General features: G+C 35.0%; 1 protein-coding gene across 13 annotated transcripts in view; it reads right to left on the minus strand.

Moving 5' to 3' along the window:
* TBC1D5 (TBC1 domain family member 5) overlaps positions 1-14,631 on the minus strand; it is a 297,677-nt gene that overhangs the window by 270,862 nt on the left and 12,184 nt on the right. For 4 of the 13 annotated variants that reach the window (XM_085226305.1, XM_085226308.1, XM_085226306.1 and 1 more), the window contains exon 2: positions 434-495. The exons of 6 other annotated variants lie outside the window; for them this stretch is intronic. The gene's annotated coding sequence lies outside the window, so the exon portion shown is untranslated. Of the gene's footprint in view, positions 1-433; positions 496-5,321; positions 5,554-14,631 lie in introns of those variants that run through there. 3 more of the 13 variants (XM_085226311.1, XM_085226307.1, XM_085226313.1) reach the window with 2 other exon arrangements.

Raw genomic sequence — 14,631 nt, forward strand, 5'->3', positions numbered from 1 at the left:
ACTAAATAATCAAATAAATAAATAATGAAATACATAAATAAATCAGCAAATAAATAATTCTGCAAAATAACCTAAACAATAAGTCACTAAAACAAATGACAAACCTACAAAACTACAATGATTTTCTAAATTCTGATAGTTTTAAATAAACAAATGTATATAAACTAGATCAATCTTTGGTGGATACAGAAATAGTTTTCATTGCTATTGGTAAATTCCTGATTACACTGCACAAGGATACAATTTTGGATTTTACAAGAGTGCAGTTTTTTCCTTGTAAATTATTAACATGATTGCTACAATATATCCTGCTCTGTATTTTACATGTAGTCCCTTTATGTAGCTCACTTCCCCCCCAACCCAAAAGCAAAAATCTCTTTACAACATTCTTAATTCAAGTTTGCTTGTTTGTTTTTCTGGTTGCAGTACTTACAATACTGCAATAGCCTTCTTGGTGGTTCTCTTACTATCTTCTGCAAACCTTCAGAAGTTTTGCTGCAGGGGGAAAACAAGTAGAATAACCTTAATTATTACAGATGGTATCTCATTCATTAGCGGATGACAACATTTTATTTGAAAGCACAAGAAAAGCTGTTTTATAATTCTACAAAGCATCTTAATGTGAAACAACCATTACAGTTTGCAGACTACCAAAAGTTTTTAGAAGTCTTTGGTGGAACGAGTTCAAGCAGACTGAGGCCTGTTTCTTGTATTTAAGCTGACACACAATCTGTGCAAACTGGCACTAATTCAGATGTAAAGACAAACCATGAGAAGGACAAAATACTTGGCTGACATCTAACGTTATCCTTGATTTTGGTAGTTCAGAGTCCTTGAAAGAATACAGTGAGACCATTTCCTCTACATTCATAATTTAATTAGAACTCTGCACTCCAAAGCCAACACTCATACCACAAAGGTCAAAATACACTCATCTCTTGAACCAGCTTTCATTCTCCATTTATTGTAATGAATACTATTGACAATCACCACAGTTTCTTTAAAAATGGCATTCTGTAAATAGAACACTTGAAGAAATGTGCCAGAAATGTAATCACATTATCAATATTTATCAATTTTATCCATTCTGTTAAAAAATGTTTATTTGTTTCCTTCCATAATACACATTACAGGAAAGTGAGACAGTTTTATAAGTTATGCTACTGATATGGAGTCTTAGACTCTGTACAAATCTATTAAATTGAATGACTACATAAAGCCTGAGGTTGCTGAACAATATATGTAGCATATACACACGTTGCTCCAAAAGTAATGCCTTCTATCAATTTCCACAGAAACTACAGCAGACACAAAGAACACAATAACACTATTTGCTAAAGCACATTCTCAGCTACAAAACACTATTTCTCAACATGGTCACAACTGTTAGCTATGCATTTTAACCAGCCATGAACAAGAACTTATGTCATGCTTGTAGAAATCAGCACCAGTGGGGGTGACCCGCTGTCACAATTGCCACTGCTGAAACGCACCAACCACCGCCTCACTGTGCTCACATCCACAAAAACATCCAGCAAGCATCAATGAATGTCAATGGATGCCATTTTTTCTGCATGGAGGAACTCAATTCCACACATTTTTTTCCATATACTCCTCCATATCAGGCACCATCTTGTTGGAGTGCCCCTCTGCTGCCATCTGTGACACGGCAACAACATGTAACAATATCAGTAGGTTCAACTTCTACTGTCATATCAGCAACACTGACCTGTGACATAGTGGGCCAACATAATAAAGCGGGAGGCATTATTTTCAGAGCACCCTTCACATACATGGTTTCTCACTAGGTGGTTCAAAGCAAATCATAAGCAGCATTGTTTCTGCTGATAAAATCTCTAATGGTTGGCGCTGTTGCTGTACTTCAGCATTTAAAAGCATAAAGGATAATTTACTCTTAAAATTACCTGGGCACATTATATTTAACAAGTCTCAAATTCTCTTTAGGGATTATAATAAGGAAACACTTTGCTTAATCATAAATTTTATATTTATCTTGGCTAAACACTCTCCTTTGGATAGACTGCCATGTTTTGTCAAGAAAAATCAACACAGTGGAAATGAAGTACTTGTTCTGTTGTGTGGTCATTCAAAGGAGTATGTAGAAGTAATGTAAATGTGCACCAGTGCTGCTGATAATTTCACGCTCTCATACACTCATTTCAATTTGCTTTAAAAAGGACTATTCCTCCGGCTAAATATAGTCATCACGAAAAAGCATACCTCCCCTTTGAGTTAATAATATTGCTAGCCCCAAAACACAAGAGTACAAAAAACTTCTGTATTTTAAGCAATCTGAGACACTTTTTTCCTCACAGTCTGCTTTTTTCTAAAGTGGGAGAAATCTCAGATTTTTGTTCAAGAATTCATTCCCACTTCATACTCGGCAAACCCATCCTCTTTCAACACACACATAACAAATCTCAAATCCTACTTTTTTAAAATAATGGATTGTTGTAAAAGTAGTCTATTCCTCCACACATTAAAAAACTGTCACAAGATTACTGGGACACACAATGGCTCATTGGCGACCTGAGATTATTCCAGCACTGCACTTCCTGAAGGAAGTACCACCAAATCACACATCATCTTCATGCATTTGCAGCGTGGCAGCCCTGGATATCAAAGTGATTCTTCACTAAAGGTTTACAGTAGAGCTAAAACTGCTCTTACAGTCACTCTTAAAGCACTTTTTGTTTGTTTGTTTAAAGATTCGCTCAGTTTTCAATTAGTTTCATGTTTAATTTTGGCTTTCAATGTGTGGTTCCAGAATTGACCTCCTCACATAACTATTTTTGTCTGTGTTAAAGGGTCACTGTTTTCTGTTTGAATAGACTTGACGATAGGACAGCTTAGACAGCAGGTAAAACAACCAACAACTTGAGATACAGCTACACCCCCTCTCTTGCAGTCAAATTTAAATTCCAACCTATGCAAGAGGTAATGACAGAAAACAAATTCAATTCCTTTCTCTGTTCTGCTAGCAGGCTTCCTTCTCCTCAACTTTCACATATAACCTAAGTGCCTTTACTCAGCAGCGCCTGCAAAACACTGCTCAGTGGAAGACTAAAACAAAGCGCAGTGCCATACAGGTGGATGTCACAGCATTGAGATTTTACTACTTGAGAAAGTAGTTGTGTAAGTTCTAAAAGCCTTACCCAGGCTGAGAAACTGCCTGCTACACAAGGGAGGGCATGCAGCCCTGGTACTGAAGGTGATTTGTGTAATAACAAGGAAGTGAATTGTACCATATACCCAAGAACAAATTTCAAATACTAACAGTGACAACATTATAAATAAAACTCACAGGAAAAAGCATGGAGCAACAAAATCATCTGCTATCCTCCACCTTTTAACATCACAGAAAATGTCTTTCTTTGCAAGTATGAATCAGACGAACAGATATCAGATACTGCTGATTCTTCCCTTTGGGAACTTAGGAAATACATGGTAAAAAAATGAAATTTCAAAGGAGCTTACCAGGTAATTTTAAAATTTAGGACATGAGATTGATTTATTGACATTCAGGAATAGACACTCGGGTACAAATACCAGGCAGATGCACTCTAAAAAAGTTACAGGTACAGTAAGGTACTGACCATTATATTCTGACTCATTTTTAACTATTCAAGAAATCCTAGAAATGTTACACGGGATACTTTGCATTATTCATGGGGAAAAAAAAAAAATCAACTTCAATGGATTATCATGTTTACAAAGTAAATAGTACATAAATTTCTAGGCCAGAAGCTTCACTCCTCTGCCATATTCCCTCCCTTCCAGTTATTACAATTGACCAATTAAATTCAATTCATCTATTTGTACAACTTCTTGTATGAAGACAGTTTTGTGATTCAGTATAGTATGTTATTAAAAATCTTTCTCTATCTCTATTAGCTTTCTGATTTTTCCTTTTAGATTCTTCTAACTCTCGTAGTAAAGTAACAGTTTTAACTTGTTAAAACCTACAGGACAATGTTAAATCCCAAACTAGTGAATTAACTGCTATCTGTACAACACATAGCTCATTTGGCTGTTATGATCCACATTTCCTAGCTGATTTTTAGATAAAAACAAGCAGATTACTAGGAAAGGTTTATCTTAAATTCCCACATGTACAGCATGCCACATTAAATATATGCAAATCAACCTTTTTCTCCTCTATTTTTTTTTTTTGAGCTGACAACTCATATGACCTGAAGCCATGGTTAACGATTACAATTATTTGACTTTCATATTTATACAATCAGTCATCAGATATGCATGTTAATTGATTTCAACAGATAGTTTTGTATTCTAATGATCAACAGTAAGCGTACATTTTACCAACCTCTTGATTTATAAGAAAATAAAACTTACATCAGTTTTCACAGTTAACCCTTCATTGGATTGATTTACATCATCCACCAAAGACTTCTCCTTAATACATTAACTGAAGTAGTTCCAACAATGGGATCTTCACTGTAATAGCAAAATTTGATTTGACAACTAAAGACTCTGTTTTATTGTGTTTAAAAACACAACTGCTACTCTATTTAAACAATATTCTCTACTAATCAGAAATTATGAAGCATAGAGTTTAAATAAATGGACTGGGGAAAGGCTTCATTTATTTACTCCATATTTTCATCTCACTATTTAAAAAATCTAAAATGGTGGTTAGGAGCTCATAAACGAGCACCTTAGCCACTAAGACACTGTTAAATGGACGTTTCTGATTTTTAAAAGGTCTTGATTACAGACCGAAAATAACGAGATAGATTTTAAGTATATGATAGGATTCCATTGCTTTCTTAATGGCTATTTTCCTTAATCTCAGGTCTGGCATTGTGGCAAATGCTGATAATGCAAATAAATTCAATCTCTCCCTCATTGAGAAATATTCCCTTTGTTCAAAAGACCTTGATCTCAGGTTGAACATATAGAAAACATTTGGGGCTCTGCAGAAATCAGAAACCCATCCCAAACTAATTGCTCTCCCAGTTATAATGCCACAAATTTCAAAGCAGAAAGCATCTGATTCTTTCATATAATACAGTACTAGTGCTTCACCTTGAAGACTGATTATAACATTTATACTTACAGCTAAGGTAGACCTTAAAATAAACAGAAGAATGAAGTTGAAGTTCTACGTGAAACTTCAATAGAAATAACCAGAACAAAAAAGTAGGAAATAAAAGCTATGACAAAAACATCAACAGTAAATTCTATGTCAGATGTTGTACAATCCATAGGTGTACAAAGGTTAGGCTTAGTGAGATTATTGTGATAGAAAGATAATAAAAATAAATGGAAATGCTCACTGGTGTCGTAGGCTCACAGTAAACTCCACAAGGATCTCCAGAAAGAGATCCTTCCTCAGTGGCAGTCAGCACTTAAATGGGATCTAGGAGAGGTGAAGCCAGGCTCCACCCCTTCCAGTAGCACAGGTGAATCACCTTCACCTGTGCTCCTGGGACTGACTCAGGTGCTTGCCTCAGGTGGTCAATCAGAGGTTCAGGCCGTGATCAACAGTTCCCATACAGATGTATACACATCTTCTGTAAAGATCCAAAAAAAACATAGAAATAAATGTAATTCCTAGTTTCCAAAATGCTTGTTGTCTACCACTTCTCTTTAAAATCCACAGTATTAAGAATTATAGCTATGGGGAAGAATAAGAAAAATTTAACAACTGCACATGGTTTGACTGAATAAAATCAGTCCTAGACTGACTCACAAATACAGCATATTCACTTAAGCTTGAATTAATACCAACATTTTCACAAGACAGCTGAACTTACAGTAAGGAGGGAAGAATATGAAAAAAGTCTGAAAATAGAAAAATCCTGTTGTTTACAGCTTACTGCTAACTGCACATCATAACAAAGGTCAATGATTAGAAGCAGCATTTGACTACCAACATTCAGTATATTAATTAAAAACCAAGGGAAACAAGAAGTAGAAAGCAAACTATTAGCACTTTCTGATGACAATGTTCACCTGAAGAAATGAGGTTACAATAAATTCCACAGTTAAAGATTAAAATTAGTAAGATGACCAAATCAATTCTGGGAAATGAGAAAATAAACTGGCTAGAAAATATTCAAATGTAAAGACAAACAAGCTGTGAGTTCAGTGGTAGCATGTCACCAACCAGACTGTTACGGCCAGTTTGGTTCACTGAAACTCACAAGGGGATCAAGAGAAGGGGAATTGGGAAAAAAATCCAGAAGCTCTCTACAAGTGACAAAGCACGCAACTATCACTGCATAATCTTAGTTAAAAAAAAAAAAAAAAAAAAAAAAAATAGAGACCAAGGAAATACAGGCAGTCATTTCCTATACTGTCCCCACTGCACAATAAGATGTTCTTCAGCAGTATTTTACAAGTTGGAAATCAGCACGTAGATGGGTAATAAGTTTAACACAATTAGGTAGGTGAATTCAGTGCAACTACAAAAACATTACTACTTTAGTATAACTAGATTTTAGCCTAGGGATAGCTCCTTCTTCAAAACTCAGGGTTTCAAATACTCTCCTCTTTTTTCAGAAGAAATTGAAAGAAGCTGGGGCTGTGAGTTACCTTACTGGTTAAACACATTTTGTAACCAATATTACATATGATTTCAATTCTTTGAAGAGCAAAAGTTTTCTCACACAATACTAGTTAGAGGAAAATACAACAATTTTTTTTAATAGAGCTAGATCAAAATTTATGGAATTTGAAAAAATCTCAAGGCTCTCAAAAACAAAGCAGAGAAAATGTTAAAAACTGGAAGACCAACATGAACTCAGACAATTTGCTTTGTGGCTGAATACCAAGCAAGAGAAAAAAAAGTTAATCTGAATATCAGCTGCTTCACAAATGTGACACAAGCTGACAGGAGACTGCATTTGGTGTCCCCATATTTAACTGCCACTTTCCACAGCCTTTAGCTATCTGCATTCAAAAGTGTTCCAGTTTGATTAGAAATCATCAAGAATAAAGTGTTTGCCATTGTCATCGATACAGAAAACACAGCATTTATGATATTTGGTTTACTTCATACCAAAAATATTTATCCATTTCGTAACTCATGGTGGATCAGTTCCATACGGCCAAGCAAACCCTAGGGATGGTGCAAGGCATAAAAAAAAATAGCAAAAAAGAAAACAGAGGGAGTAAGAAAGATACATTGTTTATTTTTATGACAATATGGCCTAAGCCCACACAGGTTAACTTAAACTAGCTATGTAAACATTTATAAACCCTTGAAATCGCAAGTTTATGAAATGGGAATCCTTATATAACCTCCATAATTTTTTATTTCTCCCAGAACAAGTAACATTTTGCAGTCATTGTATCTCACTGCATTTTACAACGGTCACTAAATTCATTCCACTTGTTATCATTCATAAGAAATAGATCAATAAGAATAGCAATACTTGCTGTGTGTAAAACTGACCCAGCACCCTGATGCTCCCTGCCTACAGCAAAGTGGTACATAATTACTGTGTGAGCAGTCAAGGCCTACTTTAACATGCCAACCCTCCTTTTGGGGCAGTCAGCACCACTGGAAGAACTACTACTTGTGATATGCAACTGGACAAAACATTTGGGAATGGCCTCAAGTTGTGCCAGGGGATGGTCAGGCTGAATATTAGGAAGAATTTCTTCTCCAAAAGTATGGTTCAGGAATGGGCTGCCAGGGAAAGAGGTTGAGTCTCCATCCCTGGAGTTGTTCAAGAAATGTTTAGATACTGTACTGAGATACATGGTTTAGAAAGGGAATACTGGTGGTAGGAGAACAGTTGGGCTGGATGATCTTGGAGACCTTTTCCAGCCTTGGTGATTCTATGATTCTACACAAACACAGAAATTTTTATTATTATTATTATTATTTTTAAACTATGCAGTAAGTGAATATTTCACATGAAATCATCAAGCTAGTGAATGCAAGCCACAGCAGAGAACTGCTGCAAATTTCAACTCTGTTAATGGATAGATGAATTTAGGGAACAGAATATAAGCATCACCAACATAGAACAAAATTGCTGGGTTTTATTTTAAAAATGCTTAAAATCAACATTTAAACTTTAGTGTAAAGGAATGATTTTATTCTATACATTCTACATTTCTTGCCACCTGAAGCTGGAGACTCAAAAGTCAAGAATAGCAAATCTGGAATGCTGAGTTATATTAACATCATCCTAACTATAGCAGTTTGATTTCAACAAATTTCTCAGGGTTTTTGCATATTGCTGAATAAATGATTCTGGAATTAACTTACTTTTCTTAGAGGCATTATTTTAGATTATTTCTTAGCCTCCTCCTCTTTGATTTAGTACACCTCTTAAGGTAATTTATTAATGTTTTGGATATCTCATTCATCATCCATTATTACTGGTGTCATAAATAAGAGGAATGGAACAAAGCAACAAAGCACTGGACTATACACTCTTTCCATATTCATCAATAAAATATCTGCCTATGTCAGTAAGCAGTATACAAAAGAACTTGGTTTATCCACTAGAGCAAGACTGGTAACACTTTTTAACTTAAATCCTCAAACAGATCATTAGATTTACAGTAAAAGCTGTCATTAGTGAAGTAAAAAAATAAGTGCATCAATACTGAATACGAGAGGACAGAAACATCTAATCTGCAAAAGACAAAAGTACACACCAGAAATTGCTATGTCCTGCAAGTTATTCAAACTAACTAGAAGGCTGGTGAATACCTTTAACAGCACTGTATTCCATGAAAAAAATAAAAGGATTAATCACGCAAAACTCTATAAATTTTGCCAGCACAATACAAAACAGCAGAATGAGAAGCAAAAATTTAACTAAATGAAACTCAAAAGTGTGGCATCATATCTGTAAAAGTCTGTCATATTGCTTTGTAGAAGACAAGTTACCTAAATGAGTGGTAAACAGGAAAAAGTCTTTAAAACAAAACCAAACCCTCAACAGAAAGGAGCTTGGAAAAGATGACTGTAAAGATTTCAGAAGATTTTCAAGATAATGACCATTAATGGTCATCCCTGCCAGTAATACGTTACGTAGGTATATACTATACTACATAAAGCAACTGAAGGAATATAGCAGTCATGTTATTACGACAATATTAACTACTGAGTTAACATGAACATTACGTCTGACTTAAATTACATCTTTGAATTAAATTTGAATATTCAAAAATTCACTTTCTATTATTTTAGATGTTGATACATTTTGTACACATTTACTGTTTACATTCCTTTAAGTAAAAGAAAACCTTTCACCAAGGTTAATGAATATTTTACATGATGTAACAGTACTGCGCTCACCTTTTTTCTAACTGTAATATGACTAAGTTTGAGCCAGATCTAGTAATTCATTAATGGAACCAGAAGAGTTTAAGTTCTTTTAATGAAGGAAGAAAAAGACTCCACGTTAGATTTAAATTGGGCAAAATGCATCAGATTAGCAACTGTGCTTCTGACTTCTGCTGGGGAAAAAATAGCTGTTATTTTGTCTTCTTTAGACAATACAGATCAGATATTTTGAGCTCCCAAAGAAGCTGAAGCAACAAAAACTTTTTCCAACTAACTAAAATCTCCCTTCGTTGTGACAGCTTTAAATCAAGATCCTCTTTACTTCTGATATAGAACCTCCAGGTTTTTAGTAATTGATGATTAACAAACCATACTTGTATCAATACTTCTTAAAACTAATTCAACTAAATACATAATAAGATGCATCTTTCCTTTACTTCATTGTGCTATGTTAATAACTACAAATGAAACAGTTCGATGAATTCTGTATGATACTTTCCTATAGTTACAATTTTACAATTATCAGTGGAATGGAAAATGAAGTCTTGTGAGCTGCAGTTTTTATTTCTCTCCATCTGATCAATGTTTGGAACTGACCATGATACTTGTTCGAACTCTAAGAGCTTGCAGTCAAATAGAACCTTGTTGTTACATGACTAAGAGCAGGTAGTATCCCCTCGTACAAAGGTGTATGTGGAGGATTCATGCAAATGGGAGGAACTAATTCCTCAACTACTTGGGATCATCCGTTCACTCTCTCACTCTGCTTCACTTTGGATAAAATGTGCATTGTCAGGAAAACACTGAGATTTATTCTTTCCGATGATGATTAAGATATTCATCCAGTATGTACATTCCCTATATTCCATTTTTAGCCTCACTGAATTTCTAATTTCTACAACAGGAAACTATATTAGATAGGAGACTATAAACGTATCAATTTATTTATTTATTTTAGTCTTTCCAAATCATCTGATTTTTTCTTTTCGTTAATTTTGTTCACGGAGTGCACTCCTCTCAAGCTGTCACTGGTCATTGGAAGGGGTGAACCAATTATCCTTCTTGTTTACCTGCTATTTCACAGTAGGTTTGTATCCTACTAGAAGGCACTCTCATTTTCTTCTTTACTGACACTTGGAAACCAGAAATCATCTGCTGAGAAGCCAATGAAAATAAAGTTTGCTTGTTTCAAACACAGAACAGAAACAACAAAATGTTTTGGTTTTTTTTTTTTTAATTATTATTTTTTTATTAAAGGTTCTGGAAGACAGCATCCTGACTTATTTCCAACATCAGCAATGCTGAAGGCTTTAGATGTTTATATAACTGCTAGACTGTGTACATACATTTTGATTCTTAAGGGACACCACTGTTATGTTCTCTAATCACAGACACGCGAAACATAAAGCTTGTCTTCTCAGCAACACTATATCCCCTAAAGTGGGGCTGAGCACCTATACCAAATATCTGTACCTATACAAGTGATGGACATGTATTTTTAAGCCCCATCTATTAGAATATGTGTCTTGATATGAGTGTGGTAATACATGTACGGATGGGAAAGGAAATTACTCTTCCAAAAGAAGAGCAGAAGAAAAAAAACTAAGCCCAAATATTTTTGAGTCAGTGATGAAAGCAGAGAAGAGAAAGACGTATGGAGTAAAAGATCTGCAAACCCCTTTATTTATGTTGGTGATTGGACTACCTCCCGCATTTATCAGTGGGAAAAAATGCCAGGAAGAATGTCTGAAATGCAGCAGCTAAAAGTAGTGGCTAAATGTATATAGAAGGCAGAGGAGATGGCATTTTAAAGCAAGCAGATTGCAGATGCCAGTGTTGTCAAGACAGATGATGTACCCCTCTATAAAGGGCTGGGATATTTACTTTTTCCAACACAACTACTAGAAAGTAAAATATAATGATGAGGCTCACTACAGCTATATGATCTTCTATCAAACCTGTACCATTAAACTCAGAATCCACTGGCAACACACTACAAATTGTCTCAAAGAAATAGGGCTTGTTTACTCCTCATTACAGTGTCAGTGAGCCAAAGAGCTGATCTCAAACAACAAAAGCCTGACAGAAGAAAACACCGCCAGCACTGTCACACACATGGAAGGGAAAGTCAAGGCTAAAATGATTGTGTTGATCTTTGACTAAAACTATAAAACTAGTCAGTTTCTTCAAAGCCAAACATAAAACTGCAGCCAACAATAAGGAATCCCTGAGCTCTCTTCACAATGATTTTTTTTTTTTTTTTTTTTTTTTTTTTTTTTGTCATAAGCCTTGGTATTTTAATCAGACTAAAAAGAGTTGACAAGGCAGATGTGTATGACCCAGGCCTATAAACCATGAACATGGCTTTCCTGACTAATCTTAATTTTCCTACTGTCACCTCAGTTCTAGCACCACGGCTTCTTTTAAGTAGGTACTTGAAAGCTCTGACCAGCTGTTCATTCTTTTTTTTCTTCCACTATCTAATCTGAAAGATTGTTCAATTTGTTCATTGACTAACCTCCAAAGTATTTTATTTCTCACACTGAAATTGGATTGCTACTCACAAGAGTTGACACAGATCTGAATCTAAAGGTCATTCATTAAGACTAACAGCCTCACGATACATTATTACATGTCCTCAATTCAAATAAAAGTAGTTAAAAATACCCATATTTTCAGTTAAAAACTTATCCATAGTTATCTTTCCCAAATTCCTGATTCATAGCATTAACTCCCCTGGCCTACATAGTTCTGTCTACCCTTACTTCATTAATAATTCTTGGTTTTTGTTTCTGTTTTTAAGCCTATGTTAACTAAATCCCTTTCAGTGTATCTCACAGTGTAATTTTACTACATAAAATTTCTGTTGCGACTCATTAAAAATCAGATTTATTATTTACTATTTAAGTATAACTTCATTTATAATAAAATTTTAACCCTCGTCAAGTAATGTGGATAAGCTGCAGACATCAGAGCCAATACAGAAAATTATCAGCAAAACAAAACACAATTAATGAATAGAAACATAAGTACAGCCAATGGACTGACACAAATTAAACTTAACTATTGCACACTCTGTTCTTCCCATTCTCACCTCCAGTAAATTTATCTTGCTTATAACCATATTGTTCACTTCAGTTTGTTTAGCTGTGGGTCTTCCCACCACTGAAATCAACAGTGAAACTGCCTATGACTCATGAGTACTGATCAATTTTAAGATCCCAAAACAAACCTTAAGCAGATAGAAGCCTTGGACTTCAACATCTGGCTTCAGGAATGAAGTACTTACTCAGCAGGCATTCAGGAGGCAATGCATGACTTCACTTAACCATACCAGCATTTTAATATCCATTTTACACAAAAATTCATAATGATAACTGATCTAATGTTTGACATACAGCAAAAACATAGGCATTCGAAAGATATTTACTCTGAGCTGTCAGACCAGTTAATTTCCTTAAAGCGACAAATGCCTTCAGAACAGCAACACAAGACAACAGAAATCCTCTAAAATCCTAGAAAAAGCCAAAGAATGTATGCTGTGAGTAAATGAACTACATTTTAAAAACTGTCCATAATTCTCCATACTACTGCTAAAGCTGTTTTCAGTAACCTACAGCATCACATTCAATACTTCAGAATAAACTAATTTCATGAAATTATGTGCTTGCCAGAAAGATGGCATTATTTTGTTTACTACTTATGGGCTACCTATCCATAATGCTTACCATTACAAATATTCGTTTCCTTCTAACTTGAAATTTCTACCGCCAGTGTAAGTAATACTTATCACAAAAGAAGATAGCTTAAATAATGAAATCAACAAAAGCTCAAAATCTAAACATAAAGCCAAGTCAAACACAAACAGCAGGGATAATGCCCATGTGAGTTTTATGCAGTGTACTTCCCAATCACCTGTACTTCTACTAATGTAAAATACATCAGCTTAGATAATGTAATCTTAATGTTCTTTAACATTCTTGATTATGAGGGATTACCTCCAGGATCCAAAGAGGTGCACTATGAATACAAATTTCACATGATTTTAAACTTAAAAAGAAATTTGCTGCAGTTGAATGTTATACTCACATGACGAGATAACATGAAGATTCCATCATCCGAGGTTTACTAAGATAGTTCTGTGTTTACTTATTAGTTTGGGTCACCATTCGATAAACCTGGTTAGACCTTCCTTCATATCCATGTGCTGGCCTAGAGACTTCTATGACAAAAATTCTCAGTTCACTGACTGTAAACCACACAAAGTGAGTGAGCTAAAGAACTAAAACTAAGAAAGAGAAGTACACTCAAATCCAAACCTAATTTACTTTTACTCCTGCATATTTCAAAACTTGGTTGTGCTCTCATAGTTCAACTCTGAGAAGGAAAAGCTTCACTTGCTTCAATAAGAGACCACCTGCCATAATACTGTCTTCATCCACATCATGCACAAATCACTCACTGAGGCTAGCAGTGCCAACCAAATGAATGGCCTTTAGTAAATGCAGCCTGTCTACATGAGAATAACTGATGGATTACATCAGCACTAAAAGTGCGGAGAAGGAAGACCTCTGGCGAGATATCACAGAACACTTAATCCTGAATTATTATTTTTTTAATATTCTAACACCATTCTATGAATGATAGCTGTTTTGTGGCCAAAATACTCCAGATACCTTCTTAAGATCAAGATTCAATGAAAGCAAAGAGATCATTTGTTTAAAATACTATTTATATGATTTAAAGGCTATCTATCCAATCTGGAATTATAAAATGCTTATACGGATTCACAGCATCTTTTACAGTGACTAGATGTCAAAAATCTCCCCATACATCCTATAGCATTATGAAAGAGATGAAGACATGTAAATTAAAAAAAAAAAAAGAAAAGAAAAGAAAAAAACCAACAAATTACAGGTGATACTTGAAGATCTAGTTTTATGAACAATCAGGTGATACGAACTTGTGTGACACAAGCACATATGCCAAGTCCACAAATGTTAAAGGCTCAAAAAAGAGTGATGCTGTGTATGAATATTTCAATAAGAGACTGAGTAGTCTTTCTCTGTAAGTTATCCATTATCACTATGCCTTGCACATGGATTACGCATGGGTTGGGTACAATCTCAGATATGAATACAGGATGGTAGAACTCACTGAGAGCAGCCCTGTGGAGATCTTGATGGGGATCCTACTTGGGGATCCTAATGGACGAAAATCAGAGCTAAGGGAGAATTCAATTTTGAGCTGAACCTGCTCAGATCCAGAAAAATAATTTTTAAAAAATGTTGTTTTAAGAAACTTAGAGGTGATCACCTCAAACGTCTACTGAG

The sequence above is a fragment of the Meleagris gallopavo genome, chromosome 6, assembly GCF_905368555.1.
Source record: "Meleagris gallopavo chromosome 6, MGAL_WU_HG_1.1, whole genome shotgun sequence".
Lineage (NCBI taxonomy): Eukaryota > Metazoa > Chordata > Aves > Galliformes > Phasianidae > Meleagris > Meleagris gallopavo.